Genomic DNA, 15,391 nt, shown 5'->3' with positions numbered 1-15,391 from the left:
ACAGAATTCAAACTTCCAAAGCATTTTACAAGTATTATGCCGATTTCACAAATCCAGAAACTATATTAAAACCAATTGAAATGACCTGTCAAAGGACACAAAGAACCAACAGCAGGAGGCTGAAGAAGCTGCAGGTTTCTTAAGACCCAGGCATCGTTACTTTTACTACTAGATCTACATATCTGGGTGTAAGAGCAAGAGAAATGTGGCTATAAATCAAACAAAAGAAAGCCCTCTCTCCTAAATTACTTTCTTTTCTATCAAGCCAGCAAAACTACGGAGATGGATTTTCCCAAAAATAGAACTGCACTCATAAGTTTCTTCACCTGAAGTTGTATCTTTCATTAATGAGAGTGAAAACATTGAACAGGAAACAATTTTTTTTTTTTTTTTAAATTAGAAGTAGTGGTTACACAACTTAAATAATTGGAACCAACAAGACTATGACCAAATGACTTATAAAATTATTTGACAAATGTCTTTTCCCCTCACTTTCCAATTTATGCATTATCTGTGTTAAAGTAGATTAAGTGAAATTACAATTTTTCTATTAAAAACTCAGACCAAACAGGAAACTAGTTTTAATTTATAATTTGACATAAACTAGCATGAACTTGCACATAGACACACATTTTGCATTAAGATTGTTTTCTGTTCATCTAGTTTAAGTTTCTTTTAGATTAAATTCAGCTCAAATGCAACTCCGTTCAGCTTTCTATACTCTATAAACTCCCAAAGTACCTGGATAAAGTTAAAACCAATTTGTTCACTTCAACTCTATTTTGTGCGTAGACAAAGCAAAATATTATTTTCAAACACAAAAATTATTTTGGAAGCACAGCCTAATGGTTAAAGCATGAGACTGCAAATCCAGACATTTTTAAATAGAAACCAATTTCATCACAGATCACTGAGTGACTCTGGGCAAGTCAATTAACCTCCCTGCAATCTGTGAAACTGGGATAATACCTACCTTGCAGTGAGGCTTAATTCATTAATGCTTATGAAATGCTGCAAGATTCTTACACGGATATACTATAGAAATACAAACAAGCTTAGTATTTCAAACAGTACTTTGGACATAATTCCTATTTGAAAAGACACCTCACTGTCAAGTAAAATGTCAATTTGTAAGTAGTATTTGAGCGACTTTAGGTGCACTGAAAATATATTCAACACCACATAAAAACCACAAACAAAATAAAAAGGCTACATACTATTTGTCTCTTCCTTCAACTACACACAGAATTAATTATTACTCTGCATTTATGGAACTCAGATACTCATCAGCTCCAACTACATTCATTGCAACTAACTTTGAAGAGTTCCTCTGAGTGCCAGTGCACCAGAATTCTCAATTCACAATCTAGTTCTTACTGCAAAGCTGTAAAGATCATTCCCAGTGTAGCTCCAGCGCAAACATTAAAACATTTCACTGTATCTTATTTTTACAGATTGTGTAGCCCGCTGATTCTTATCTGCCTTTAAGAAGAAAGTGCAATAGGAAGTAGTTCATTCCAAGAACTATGAGGTTAGAGATGAAACCTGAATGGATCAGGTAATCTGCAGTCATCACATTGAGGAAGAAAGGGCACTTTGAGAAGATGCAGCAAGGTGTATGAGGATCAACATTCTTTCTTCCAGTTGTCACAGTTGGCTAATTCTTGAGAGCATGCTTAGTCTTTGAGCACTCAGCTATCTCAAAGAGAAACAGGTTCTGTGTCACCAAAAAATTCTGCAAAATATAAAACTGAAAAGTAGTTCCAAGTTCCCCTCTCAAACACTTGTACATCATTCTTTTTAGTCTGCTCTCTTTAATCAAAACATGCTTTTCTGCTAAAGTTATTAATGCCTGCACTTATTTTCTGTTTGGTTTGTTTCCTTTTATATTCTCAGTAAGACCAATGATTTTTATCTCTTTCATTGCATAACTACAAGCTGCTGCTGCTGCATAACAGGTTATATTTCAACAACTTTGTGAAGGCTGAGTGAAACATTAATCTCTATCATATTTAAGGTCTGGGAAAAAAGCCCTCTATAATCCACTAGGTATGCCTAGTTTGGTGCCCCGTTCCCCCGCAACCAGTTGCTAATGCAAATATCGCATGTGGATCATTCAGTGCATTTTTAATACTTCATTTGACATCCTTACAAAGCTAATTTAATGGAAGATGGTTTCATATAAAGAAGAGTGCATCTAGAATGATTCCTTATTTAAATAAAAAAAAAAGATTTTCTGTTTAAAAGGAGACTCCATGGGAACTTCATATTTAGGCCTCTGTGAAAAGTTTCAATCTTCTGATAAAAATTCTATCTATCAAATGTTTCAATGGCAAACACAATAATATTGCTTATGGCAATACTTTGACATTTGTATATAGATAGATCTATTAATCAAATTAAAAGCAACAATATTACAATACAACGTTACAGCTATGTGTTATGCTTTACAGCTCCTGAATGTATCCAATCTTGCAGAAAAAAAAAAATAGGCACCAAATCAGGTGCGACACTTCTAGTACAAATAGGAATAATTACATTGTCAACAATCGTTAAAATAATCATTGTTAACACCACATCTTTAAGGCTCTAGCTACTCCATTTCATACAGTTATCCTTTACCCTGTAGTGGGTACTTTTAACACTTTTCAGAAAGCTTTCTTTAACATATTTTAATCAGCAATGGAATGCAAGTATCCTAATTCAGGGAATACTTTCAAGCACTGTTGTGATGTCTGCTAGTAACCATTTTTGTGCTTGTGCTTCAATGACTGTGACAGAAGGCCTGAGAACAAGTAACTGAGGCCACAAAGCTATTAGCAGATTCTTCTAACTCACTGATGCCCAGCTGCAGGATTGTTATCCACAAATGGCAGATATACAAACAATTGTTTGACCATGTGCCAACACCTTCAAGCCCAAGCACTAAGACGATAACAGAAAATTAACAAATTACCAAAGAAGCAGCTACTACTATACTGCAAAGTTAAAGACTGTATTTTCTAAAAAGAAATACTATGAAGCAGCTTGGCTTGACAGACAGGCCCCGTAGGTTTTTGGTCTACTATTTAGTACTGGAAAAGCTCATCTTAATTATATTTACTATTTTAAATACATTTTAATGGGACTGTTAATAGGAAAGAGTAGGCAAAACTGCAGAAAAACTGAACGGCTGCAACAATGCTGTTACTTAAATTTAAATTTCTCTCTTTGGCAGTACACACTTGAAACATTATCAAAACAGAAAAACAATGGTCTTCCCATGTATTTGGAATAGGTTACATGAAATATCATTACAACATAACATAGAAATCATCATCTACTACACTGTTTTGCGGTCCCTTCAAAATGTCACAGGCATTCATGACTGAACATATATATCTTCATAATGTCTGAGGTTAGAACACTTAGATAAAAGCATCAGCCTTGTAAGAGAAGTGCAACCTATTTTTTTATGAAATTCTTCTCATACACTGGTTTAATAGAGGTATGAGTGGCAAAGCACAATAGAGTGTATATAAATTCTGAAGCAAAGCAAAAAAAAAAAAACCAAAACCATGCTTTCTAGCTACCACTTCCAATGTTCAGCCACTACACCTCCATTGAATAATGGTTAGTTTTAGTCTTCAACATCTGGAACTTTTGTGCATTTGCACAAGTTTTATTTGAAATGCCAGTGGGGGATTAAAGTAGGAGAGAAGGCCTATTCAATAAAGAAAATGTAATTTAGATTCTTAGAACTGACGATTACAGTAGAGTCCTAGTAACTGAGCATACAACTTCATTTCTACAGAGTAAAAGCTCTCACTGTAATCCAGTTAAACCCTTCCAAGACAGTTTTATTGCAACTTCTTGCAATACAGTCCAGCTCACTCCCTACTTGCCAGTCTCAGGCTTGCTTTTACACGAAATGCCTATCAAATCCACTTGTGTCCTCCTCTGCTCCACTGCACTACTTATTCCTATCCCAATTATGTAGCAACTGAACACCCAACAAAACAATTCCACCAGTTGCATAAAACTAATTTCTATGAAGAATTGTCAAATCCATCAAAAGGCAAAATTGTTTGGGGTCAAATGGATTGTTTACCACCACACCTTATAAGTGAGTTAAGATGATAATTAAAGATACTAGGAACAATAATTACTCACTTTGATAATAATGTAACAGAACTGTGGTATAAAGTTAGGACAGTTGTGTTATGATAAAACCAATTGATCAGTATTATACTAATTCTTAAGTGATCCTAAAACTAATCTCATTTTCCTTAAAATTGAGCAATATACATATTAAAAGCTTTAGACTTACAAATGTAATTGTTTCTTTAATTTTCACTGCACTCTACACTTTTCTGGTACTCTAGACCAACACGTAAACATCTCTCAATATAAAAAGTAAGATTTAAAACTCCAAATCCTGTTACCACTAGTAAATGAAGCATATGTTTAGCTATGAAAAAAAATTACTCTGCTAGAACTGCCTTGCTGAAATAAGTCAAGTAAAAACATAACAAAAAAAGTGGATTTTGACATTTCATATTTTGTTGAATACCATTACTGCACAGGCAATCACTGTCTCTTACATATAAATTAACATCCTACCATCTGTCAAGTGTTCAGATAATCACAGGGTTTAATGCACAATATGGTTATTAGAATGTGACCTGACAAAAAGAAAAAGAACACAACCTAATTTGGACTACGAAATCTATGATCTCACTTGCAAATGACAGTTTGACAAGCTATTATTCTGCATTTTGGCTTCTACAGCAAAAGCAATTTTACGCATATGTAATTCTATTAGTCATACAGCCAACTGCCTGTGGAAGATTACTTCAAACTATAAAATTTGCTTGGTCATTCAGGATTTTGAACTTACACAAATATTTGCACCATGAATAGGAATATAATGATCTGTATATACACACCTAGGAATTAAACACAAGTCACTCTGCAAAATAATCCTCTGTGATGCTACCATTAACTTTAACTACAGATTTCGCCACGTCGATTTTCAAGAAAGCATGCAAAAGCTCATTAAACCCATTAATTACCTATATATCAGCTGACATCAGCTGTTTCAGAAGTATAGGCTACAGGTCAGTTCTCTATGTAATCTGTTTCATGTGCAACTGTGTTATCCGCTAATAAGCATCATTAACAATTACTTTTATTCACAATATTACTTACATACTATCTTTATGGCTTATTCCACTTGCAATATCTTCTTTTCACCAAGGTAAACATTACTGACAGTTGTCTCTATTCAAGATCACTAAAAAACCCCTATTACTCTCTACTAACAGAAAAATGTACCTGGAAAGCCTCATGTGCCCATGGCTCCCATATTTTTCAGTGACTCACTGAATTGTTAATGCTCCAATAAAATATACTTCCAAAGGATACACTCTAAAGATCACTTAAAAGTCTGAAACACATCTTTGGGAAAGGTGCAATTATGTCTTTAATAAAAACAAACAAACAAAACATTCTAAGAAGGCAACATAACAAAAACAAACTGCAACAAAAAATACTCAACACAGTGTTATTACCTGCAGAACTTCAGCAGGATAACAACTAAGTAATAAGTAAAACCAACAACTGAGGTACATTATATTCCTTTACTTTTGTTTTCACTCAGCCTCTACAGTTTTAACTTTCGTGTTATCTTTAGTCATGAAAAAGTATCTGTCTTCCTGTCATGTTGGCTCAATATGCTCATGAGTCAGTGCACTGAAGCCTCTGCAGCAGAGAATCATGGGATCAACTTGGCACTATCAAACCTATGGAAATGAACCTTAAGAACAATGTGACAGATTTGTCAAGCTTTAGTTACACTACACAAGAACTTACCTCAATAATAAAGCATCATCTTTTTGCCAGAAGGCAAGAAAAATCAGATCATGGTTTATGCAAGGCCTGTCAGCATTTCAGAGTGTAGCATTGCTTACAGATACACAAAGCAGCTCTTACCAGACAGAAGTCTGCTATTCTGATTACCAGTTTCTAACAAAAGGGAAATAAGAAGAAAGAAGAACAAACCAGGAGGAAGGAAGATTTAGACTACCTCGTTCAGGTTCGGTTTTACATGTAGTAAAAGATCTTCCCTATTAAATGCCAGAAATTATCAGTCATAGAAGATAAACATCACAAAGTACCACTTTCCAAAGCACCCGAGTGACTTACAAGCCTTATCTCTGTTTTGAAAGATCAGACAATCTAATTACCACAGGTCACCACACTCCCAAATATCTAATAATGCAGGTAGTGGGATTTACAAGACATGCTTAGCTGCATCACCCGAACCTGTAATTGCTTTGTGGAACTGGTTCCTATGTACTGATGAGCCTCTAAGATTGTCTTCATAGGGAAGTTACTACAATAAACAAAGGCAAGAATAATTATGATACAATCTATTAATTCTCTGGATGTCTCTTAATGTGTAGTAAGTGTGAGGTAGTGCAACCAAAAGCATCTTATGTTAGCGTGCTCTACAAATGTTTACCTGGGGAATGATCACAGAGTAACAACCAAGCAGTAAAGTCAGTCTCTCTTACTGTTCATTGAACTCATGATGTAAAAAAAAAAAGTGCTAACCTTATTGAAAGTCAAGCCTCTCCCAAAACTGGCATTTAGGCACTTCAGTCAGTTGGATATATCTGAAAAATTTACCCTTAAATTTAATTATTCAGAACACTACTCCTCCCTAACAATAACCAACAATTCTAACCAACTTCGTGCTTTAACAAGAAAACACTGCACATCAAATCCCAGATTATGAAAGTTAGAGAATTACATGGAATCACATTTGCCTAGTTATAGTTACTGGTGTTTGACTCTTCGGGGCAGACTTGCATTGAGACAAACACTGAAGTTAACCTTCTACTATGGCAGCCAGTTCCTAGCTGCTCAAGTGACTGAAAGCAGATCTACAAGACCACAGCTGCTAAATCACACCTGAACAGCTTTACTGCTGTACACAACACTTTGAACAGAATGTAGCTGGTCAGCCTTAAATAACCATGCAGATGATGATTTTAAGTGGCAATCTTTGGTAGGAAGCTGTGAAAATAACCACTGTCCCAACGGGATGTTCTACAGACTCACTTCAGACAAAATTATTCTGGAACACAGCCTCTGCTGCACTTCTATCGTTTACAGGTTGTGCCAGCAGAAGAAGGGCTGGGGAGCAGAATAAAGACTTCTGGGTCAAAGCCTGCCTGACTGGTGAAAAGAAAAGCTTCCCACAGACGGTGTAGCACTCGGGTGAAGGAACAGCAGCAGCAGGGCTTGCCAAAGATTGTTTACAGCAGACAGGTCATTTTGGCTGGGTCTGGAACAGTCACTTCTACTGCACTGCAAGGAACCTCCTCCAGCACCACTCCCAGACCAGCTACTTAAAGAAAGCACCAGCCTGGGACAGGCTGTACACTCCAAGCAGGACTGGCACAATACCACAACGTATGGTGGAGGTACGGAAAGAATAATACCTTCCAGCATTTCCTGCTTGGATCTGGCAAGAATCTCTATGTATGCTAAACAAATCACCTATTCTTTTCTGTTTAGAGGCAGCACACAAGCTCTTTCTTCATTTCAGAGCTTAGGGGTTTGGGCTTTTTTATCACTACTAGAGTTCTGCAGATAAAATTTTTGGTTTTTAAGCAACTGACACATCAAGATGCAGTTTATTTACCTATGGAAAGTTTTCAGTTTAAGCATTCAGTACATAACCGTTTTAACTTTCTCTTGTTCAGAGAAGAGTGTTTTCACAAGAAGCTGATGAAGCTTTTGTGTTTTAAGGTAAATTTTCAAGTTCTTTGGACTATACTAATCAACAAGGCATTTTTATTACTATGATTCACCCATCACACCTGTCCCGAACTCTCTCATGGGAGCATAGAATTGACTATGTTAGCATCACAATATTCGGAAAGACAAGTAAGTTTTCTGGTTTTTACCGAAACATTTAAAGTAATTTCTCACTAGGTTAAGGTCAGGGGAAAATGAAGATTAATGCCCAATTATCCCAAATCAGCCAAAACACAAGAGTAGCAGTTGACCTATATATTCCAGCTACCAAAACAAGTGGCAATGAGAATGCCTTTGTATACTGTGTAAGGAAAATACTGTAGGTGAGAGGAAGAGAAAAACACTTTAAAAAGAGTACCTTTGGTAATCAAAGGAGCTTCATACTTCTTTTCCTCCCAGAATATTCGGCAAATTACATTTGCTTCTCTATAATAATTTCATCCCTAACAAGATCAGAGGAAATTATTTATTCCACCCCCAGTCTTCCTACATTTGTACGTCATCCTATGGGACAATGACTTTCAGAATTGCTTTTGGCCATCTTATATTACTGCAGCCTTCTGCAGAAGGAGCCAGAAAAGAAAAAGAAATAAAAATAATTACATTAATGTTGGGAATCAAAGTTTATTGACTTTCCCTTGAGCTATAATACCAAAAAGCTGGTTACAGAAGTTGTCAACTTATTTAATGATACCACCAACTCCTCCCTGAACTCATCAAAATATCTTCTGAAAACATTCTCAAAAGTTTTTGATGTACAGTAATACATTATTAACTCTAGCTCATCTCAATGCTGAAGATAACTTTAACTGCCTCTGCTCCTTCTACCTGTTTCTGCCTACCAAAACACTAAAAAACATTGTCATTGTAAAGGGTGCTCTGAATTATCGCATTCCCAAGCAAATCAACATCTCATTTCCACATCCCAAGTACATCCTACCTATTCTACAAAACCTAGGAAAAGCTTTTATTAGAATACAGTTCTAATAAGATTAAACACCTTATACCCACCTGGAACATGCTCTGAGGACTTCCATTCATAACATGGTATTCTGCAGTATGAATGCTCCAGTGGACACAGTTTCCATAATTATTGTCCTTTTCTCCAGTTTAACTTCACACTGACTCCTTCCAAGCAAAGAGGGCTATCTACACATGTATTTGTTCCAAAAGTTCTCCGAAATCGCGAACACTTCTTCCCCAGATGTCCTCCTTAGGAGAGCAGATTTCCTCTCCCAACACTTTTTCTCTTAGGCCAATAGTGTCGAAATCATCTTTTGCCTTCCCTTTCCTTTTTAAAACGACGTGTATTTGTGGGAAGAGGGAAATAGTTAATTAGCTGATAATGAAAAAAAAAATGGCCAGAGCTACTTTTTCCACAAGGGTCAGCAGTGCAACAGAAGATAGGACCTCCAACATAAGATTTGTCCTTGTACCACTTACAATACAGCTTATTTAAAAATTACTGGAAAAGTACAATAAACAGATTCATAAGACAACACTGTTGTCAAGTTTTCTGAATGCTAACAAAACCAAGCAGTACTTAATTAATTGAAAGAAGCAGCTATAGCTAATTGCTTTCCCTTTCTATGTACCTGTGAGCATGCTATGAGTGTTTAGAGTAAACCTCTCCCTCCTAAAAAGGCTGGGGCTAAGAATTCATTATTTTTAAATCTAAACTACATAACCTTTCCTAAAAAACATGCAATTAGAAAACCCATAAAATATAATGTTAATATAATGTTAACATATAATGTTAATCTTCACAGTTTTGGATAAAGGAAAAACAGAACTTCTAAAAAAAGCAAAGGAGTGAAATCCTTCAGCAAGGTCCCCATTAACAAATCTGTTTAATTCACTTATACAGGACAAATCAAGTTTGTTAATTTTGTTAATTTTGTTATCTGGTGATTGAACAAGGGGATTTATGCCAGTACACTCTTGCCAACAGATGATACCTGCACGTCTAACTTAATCTAACAAGTTTTAGTAGCAATAGCTAGACCCTTTGATGTTATAGTGAACAGGCCCTTTGATACTCATCTACAGTCAATCACTGCACATAAGATCACTGCAATGGAAAACTGCTTTGAAAGTTTGGCTTAAATGTAAGATTATTCAAGAAAATGGTTCAAACAAGATATCATGACGAGACAGATCAGAAGAAATGGCTTTCAATAAAGGCAGACGGGACACGCTTCTTACCTTTTGCAAGGTGATTTGTTCCATAACATTAGAAGGGACAACATCAGACAGAACCAACAACCCAGTCAACTGAATTGGTGCTAGTGCCTCCCACCACAAGTAGAATCTCTTCCATTCAAGAATCTATCATTTCCGTGACAGGAAGTTCAGATATACCCAGGGAGCAATACTCATATTAAATAGGACTGAACTTCCGTACATTTCCAAAGTGTAATCTGGTCTACTTAAATAAATTAGACTTTGCCAGGCAGGAGAAAATGACAAAAGTTTCTAAGTTAGGAGAGGCAAAAAATGCATTGTAACATGCTCCAATCAATTTAGAGTAGTGTATTCACCACTAAACTTTGATTCTTGTAATTAGTCTTCAAGTACATAAGAAAAGAGAGAGTCCTTTTTAGGACCTTTCAGTGTTGTCCAGGCTTGGAAGTCACCAAACATTTTCGTGGAAGAAATCCAGTTTGTAAAACTATTTGAACAGCAGCAGAGATTAGCATTACTACAGCATTACCTAGAGGAAAATACTAAAATAAGTGTTTCTAAAATACTGAGTTAAATAGTATAAAACATATTAATAGGTTCAGATTAGCACTATCTTACTCAACACCTCTTATTATAATAAAAATAAGTAGGTTTACCTACCTGTACAATATTTTAAATCATACGTGTGAATTAGAGTAAGAATTTATGCTCCCTCATGCTGTGAGCACAACACTGACGTTGGGAAAAAGACGACTCAATTAGCTACTGCAGATTCTTAGTCCTAACCATTAGTAACAACATTTGAGAGGAAAAAAAAAAGACTACGACACTTCATAACAAGGACATGGCAAAAAGCCATCCTTGCCTTGTAGCACTGAACCCAAGTATTGAGTATGATTATTTAGACATTAAACTTTAGCATCATACAGAAACAGCATTATACACATCTAGCATGGATAAGCAGGAATAATGCCCAAGCTACACAGCAATAATGAAAATTACAACTTCTAGATATAAATTGGAACTCACGGAATACAGACAGCTTTTTATGTTGACAGTATACAGTATTAAAGACAAAAATCAGAATCTTTATTTTATTCCTACTAAGAGTTCAAACTGCAATTTCAAAAGTGCTTGATAAAGAATGCCTTTTGTTGGAAATCGATTTGCATTAACCTATTGACAGTCTTCCTAATTGAATTAGTTTAAAGGGTGCCTAACATCTGCAGTGACATGTACTATCCCCATTTCTATTCCTAACAAAATTCCTTGCCAGGGTGATGATGTATTTCAGCTGCTTTTCCTCAGAAATATTTTCAATAAAACAATAAATACATGCCAGAAGTCATAGATGAAAGGGTGGGGGGTTTTACTAATTTTCTTTTTATTATCTAATATTTTATTTAGAACATAGTTGAAGGAAATAAGACCCTCCTAAAAAGAAAAGTTTTTCTCACACAATTACAAATGATGGCCCTGCCATACCTAGGCTTTTGAGTCCAGCTTTGGGTCTACTTCTACTCAAAAGACAGCTGAACAGTTTCAAACATTAGCTTTGTCTTTACCCTGAGTACATGCAATGGAAGGGCTTGAATGTGTCAACTTCTGCTAAGTAGACACAGGGAGCTACTGGAGAGAGTCCAGAGGAGGGCTACTAAGATGATGAGGGGGCTGGAGCATCACTCATATGAAGAAAGGCTGAGAGACCTGGGGCTCTTTAGCCTGGAGAAGAGAAGGCTGAGAGGGGACCTTATCCACACTTACAAATATCTAAAGGGCGGGTGTCAAGAGGATGGGGCCAGGCTCTTCTCAGTGGTGCCCAGTGGCAGGACAAGGGGCAACGGGCACAAACTGGAGCACAGGAAGTTCCACCTCAACATGAGGAAAAACTTCTTTACATTAAGGGCAACAGAGCCCTGAAACAGGCTGCCCAGGGAGGCTGTGGAGTCTCCTTCCCTGGAGACATTCAACACCCACCTGGATGCAGTCCTGTGTAACCTGCTCTGGGTGAACCTGCTCTGGCAGGGGGTTGGACTACATGATCTCCAGAGGTCCCTTCCAAACCCGACCATTCTGTGATTCTCTGTGTGATTCTGTAAGTATTCAAAGCTCTTTGCTAAATCTTCCTGGTGACTTCAATTCTCTCTCTGAGTTTGAGTACCTTTAAATAAACGGTTTCCTACTAACATCTTTCAGTCTTGCTGGTCTCACACAGAAGTATGATAATTACCTCTTCAATAGTAAAAAGCGTACAGCAGTTTCCATCGGATGAAGCCTTGACAATGTAGGTTTCATTAGAGGACAATTTTAAAGCATATAAAAATTAAGCTACTACTATGTGATGTCTTCAGCTACCTTATTAAATACAAACCATTCCTTTATAAAATATTCAATATGGTAGTGCAAAGAGCATACTGTTTCGCAGTGTCAAGCATCACATACTTACTCAGACCAAGCTTTTTTTGTAACTGATCTTCTAGTGTTAAAAGTTAGGCCAAAAGCTGTAATTGAATGGTTCATCTCTTACTAGCTATGATTAAGTGGAATCCCTTTAACTGTAATCTGAACATCTTTTTGCCATTTTCTACCCTACAGCTACAGCTTCAAGAGACATAATCATACTTTTACCAAGAACATCAAGCATAAATGCATTTTTCATGTTTAGCCCAGTGAACAAGCTTTTTTTCCCCAAGACTGAGAAGTTCGCCTTTAACAAAAGCAACCCAGGGGAAAAGGATTATAAGAAATATATCAGCATTACCAATGAGCTTTAAAGCAATCTAATTAGGTAGGCCCATGCCATGTTTTGTGAGAAAACTAGCAACCTAATAACCTGATTCTCTTTCCAATGACAATCTAAAATGCATACTATCAATGAAATACTAGATTTTCCTCCGCCATCTGCATCCTATAAAATCCTGTGGATATCTCATTGGGCTGACAGACCATCTACTAAAATGCTTTGGTTTTGGTTTTTTACGAATTTATAACATTTGGAAAACCATTTTAACTTAAGAATTATCTGCCCTATTTCAGGCTTGGAACTACAATGAGAGGCATTTAAGTTTAAGGACTACGTTACAAAAGAGAAGGATTCAACACCTGTTAGATGCAGACTTCCAACTTTACAAAGTCATTTTGTCTTACAATGTTTAATTAAAATAAGACTCATTGATAGGACACAAGATAGTAGTTAGCCTCACTTAAAACCTGAGGAACATAGTACCTGAATTCTGTTTGTAGATTAACTAACTTAGTTACAGGCAGTAGTTTACAACACCACTAAGCCTTCAGGGAAGTGAACTTAACACATTTCACACAATTACAGTTTACGAAGGTTAACTGCTTCGTTTTGCTTAGAAAAAAAACATCTGCAAGTGATTTCAATAAATATTTCCATCTTCACTAAAAAAATACTGAAATAACAATGGAACGCTAATCCTAAGACAGCTGCATTTTAATGTCATCTGAACCTCCTAGATCAGAAATAAGTGTTATGCAACCTGAATCTCGGTTTAAATTCACATTTCAGGTTGTATGGAGCCATTGTATTTTAGTCCTATCATGACATGCAGAATTTTAAGACCATATGATGCAGTCACCTGCAAAACGGATTGCCACTGCTGTTATCTCATTCCCCATTCTTACTTAAATTCTAACGTAAATTCGGTAACTAGCATGCTGAAAACCTTTCAAGTTAGAAATCAACGTCATAGACAGCCTGAAAAGTGTAATCTCAAATTTCAAGGTGTAAAACACATTAATCTACAGAAGTTTGAAGGACAACGCCTGCTAAACTCACGCAGTAAATACAGTGGCAATGATTAGTTGAGAAATCCTTCCAAGTGCTGTTTCTGTACCAACATTCAGAAATAAGAACAAACTCTTCCATTTAAGGGGGCAAAAACCACTGGCTCTTGTGGGAACTGCTTTTTTTTTTTTGCGGATTCAGACTACATATTTAAAATCCCTATCACATATGCAAAGTATAAAGGAAATAATTGTGAAAACACTACATACAGCTATATTCCATTCTTGGTATAAATCCTTCTCTTCAGTAAAGGAACAACATGCATAACATTACTATTGTCCTTGACAAAAGCATGGCACATCTTGACTGATGCATGAATAATATTTTTCCATACTATCTAAAACTGAAGAAGCAACTCAGAACTTACCAGTCCTTATCTGTGAACAAGGAATTAAAAACTACCATGTGACTGCAATATTACCTGGCTGTATATAAAGAATTTAAGACAACATGATATAAGAAAACCATTATAGAAAGTACTCACGGTAAAAAATACTCCATTCAGCTATAACTTCTGCATACAAAAAGATGCAGCATCAACACACATATTGAACTTTCCCACTACTACTTCACTTTTACTTCCTTTCTCAATAATTCACCTTACTGACGTCCAAAAAAACACCCACTGCAAACGGACCAATGAACACAAAAGTGTTCTTAAAATGATGTCATGATTTAACTTGCTGTATTGTGGAGCTCTTACAAAGTGCCTGTTGCAAATAGTTTGTTGGGAGCCACAAAGCTATAACAAAAACTTGATGATGGAAACATGGCACAAGTTCCAGCCCCCCCCCCCCCCCCCGTGTTTTTTTTTTTTTTCCTTCCCCCAGCTTTCAAAGGATCCTGTTCACAGTGTGAAAACCTACTTTTCCCCTCAAGCGCTCTATTTTAGGAGCATTTTCTTCCTGTTCAAGTTATGTAAAACTACGTACTTGTTACCAATTCATAGCAAAGCTCCCATTGATGCCATTTCTAATTCTGCTGTAGACTAGTTACTGTATAAAGCCCTTACACAGCATTGCTTTGTTTCATCTACTAAATGGTCTGCTATGATTTGAACGCTTTATCCTTAAACTAAGAGCTTCAGAAATACAGCTGTTTAATAGCCATTATATGAAGAACTACAAACTAATTCTAATATTCTAATTCAATACAGTAAAAAAAATTCCTTTACTGTCTCATTTCAGAGACAATATACCAGAAAGACAAGAGGAAAAAGCTGGGTTTATATCCACTGAAAATATGAAAGACAATGTTTGATTATAAGCATAACATCCAGCCCTCATTCCCCAAGTCTCAGTAAAAGTATAAAAAGATTTTTCTCCCCTTCCCAGGAAATAGATTAGGTAGGCATGACATTTTTCCACTTCACTGTTGTATGAGTTTACGAGCTTTCCTTTTGTAGCATTTATGAATTCAAACAGAGCTAGGGTTAAGCTGGAGCAAAGCAATTTGGCATGCTTGCATCTGCTTTTATCAGGGAAAGCAAAAGCAACCCATGAGGTCTGGACTGACCTTAAAGCACAAGTATTTATTTGGAGATTCTGAGGGCTTACCAATTGTGTTTGGGAAAAGGGAACCTAAATT

Source organism: Leptosomus discolor, chromosome 9 (genome assembly GCF_034619465.1).
Source record: "Leptosomus discolor isolate bLepDis1 chromosome 9, bLepDis1.hap2, whole genome shotgun sequence".
Lineage (NCBI taxonomy): Eukaryota > Metazoa > Chordata > Aves > Leptosomiformes > Leptosomidae > Leptosomus > Leptosomus discolor.
The sequence above is the reverse complement of the archived record's forward strand: the minus strand, read 5'-3'. Positions refer to the sequence as shown.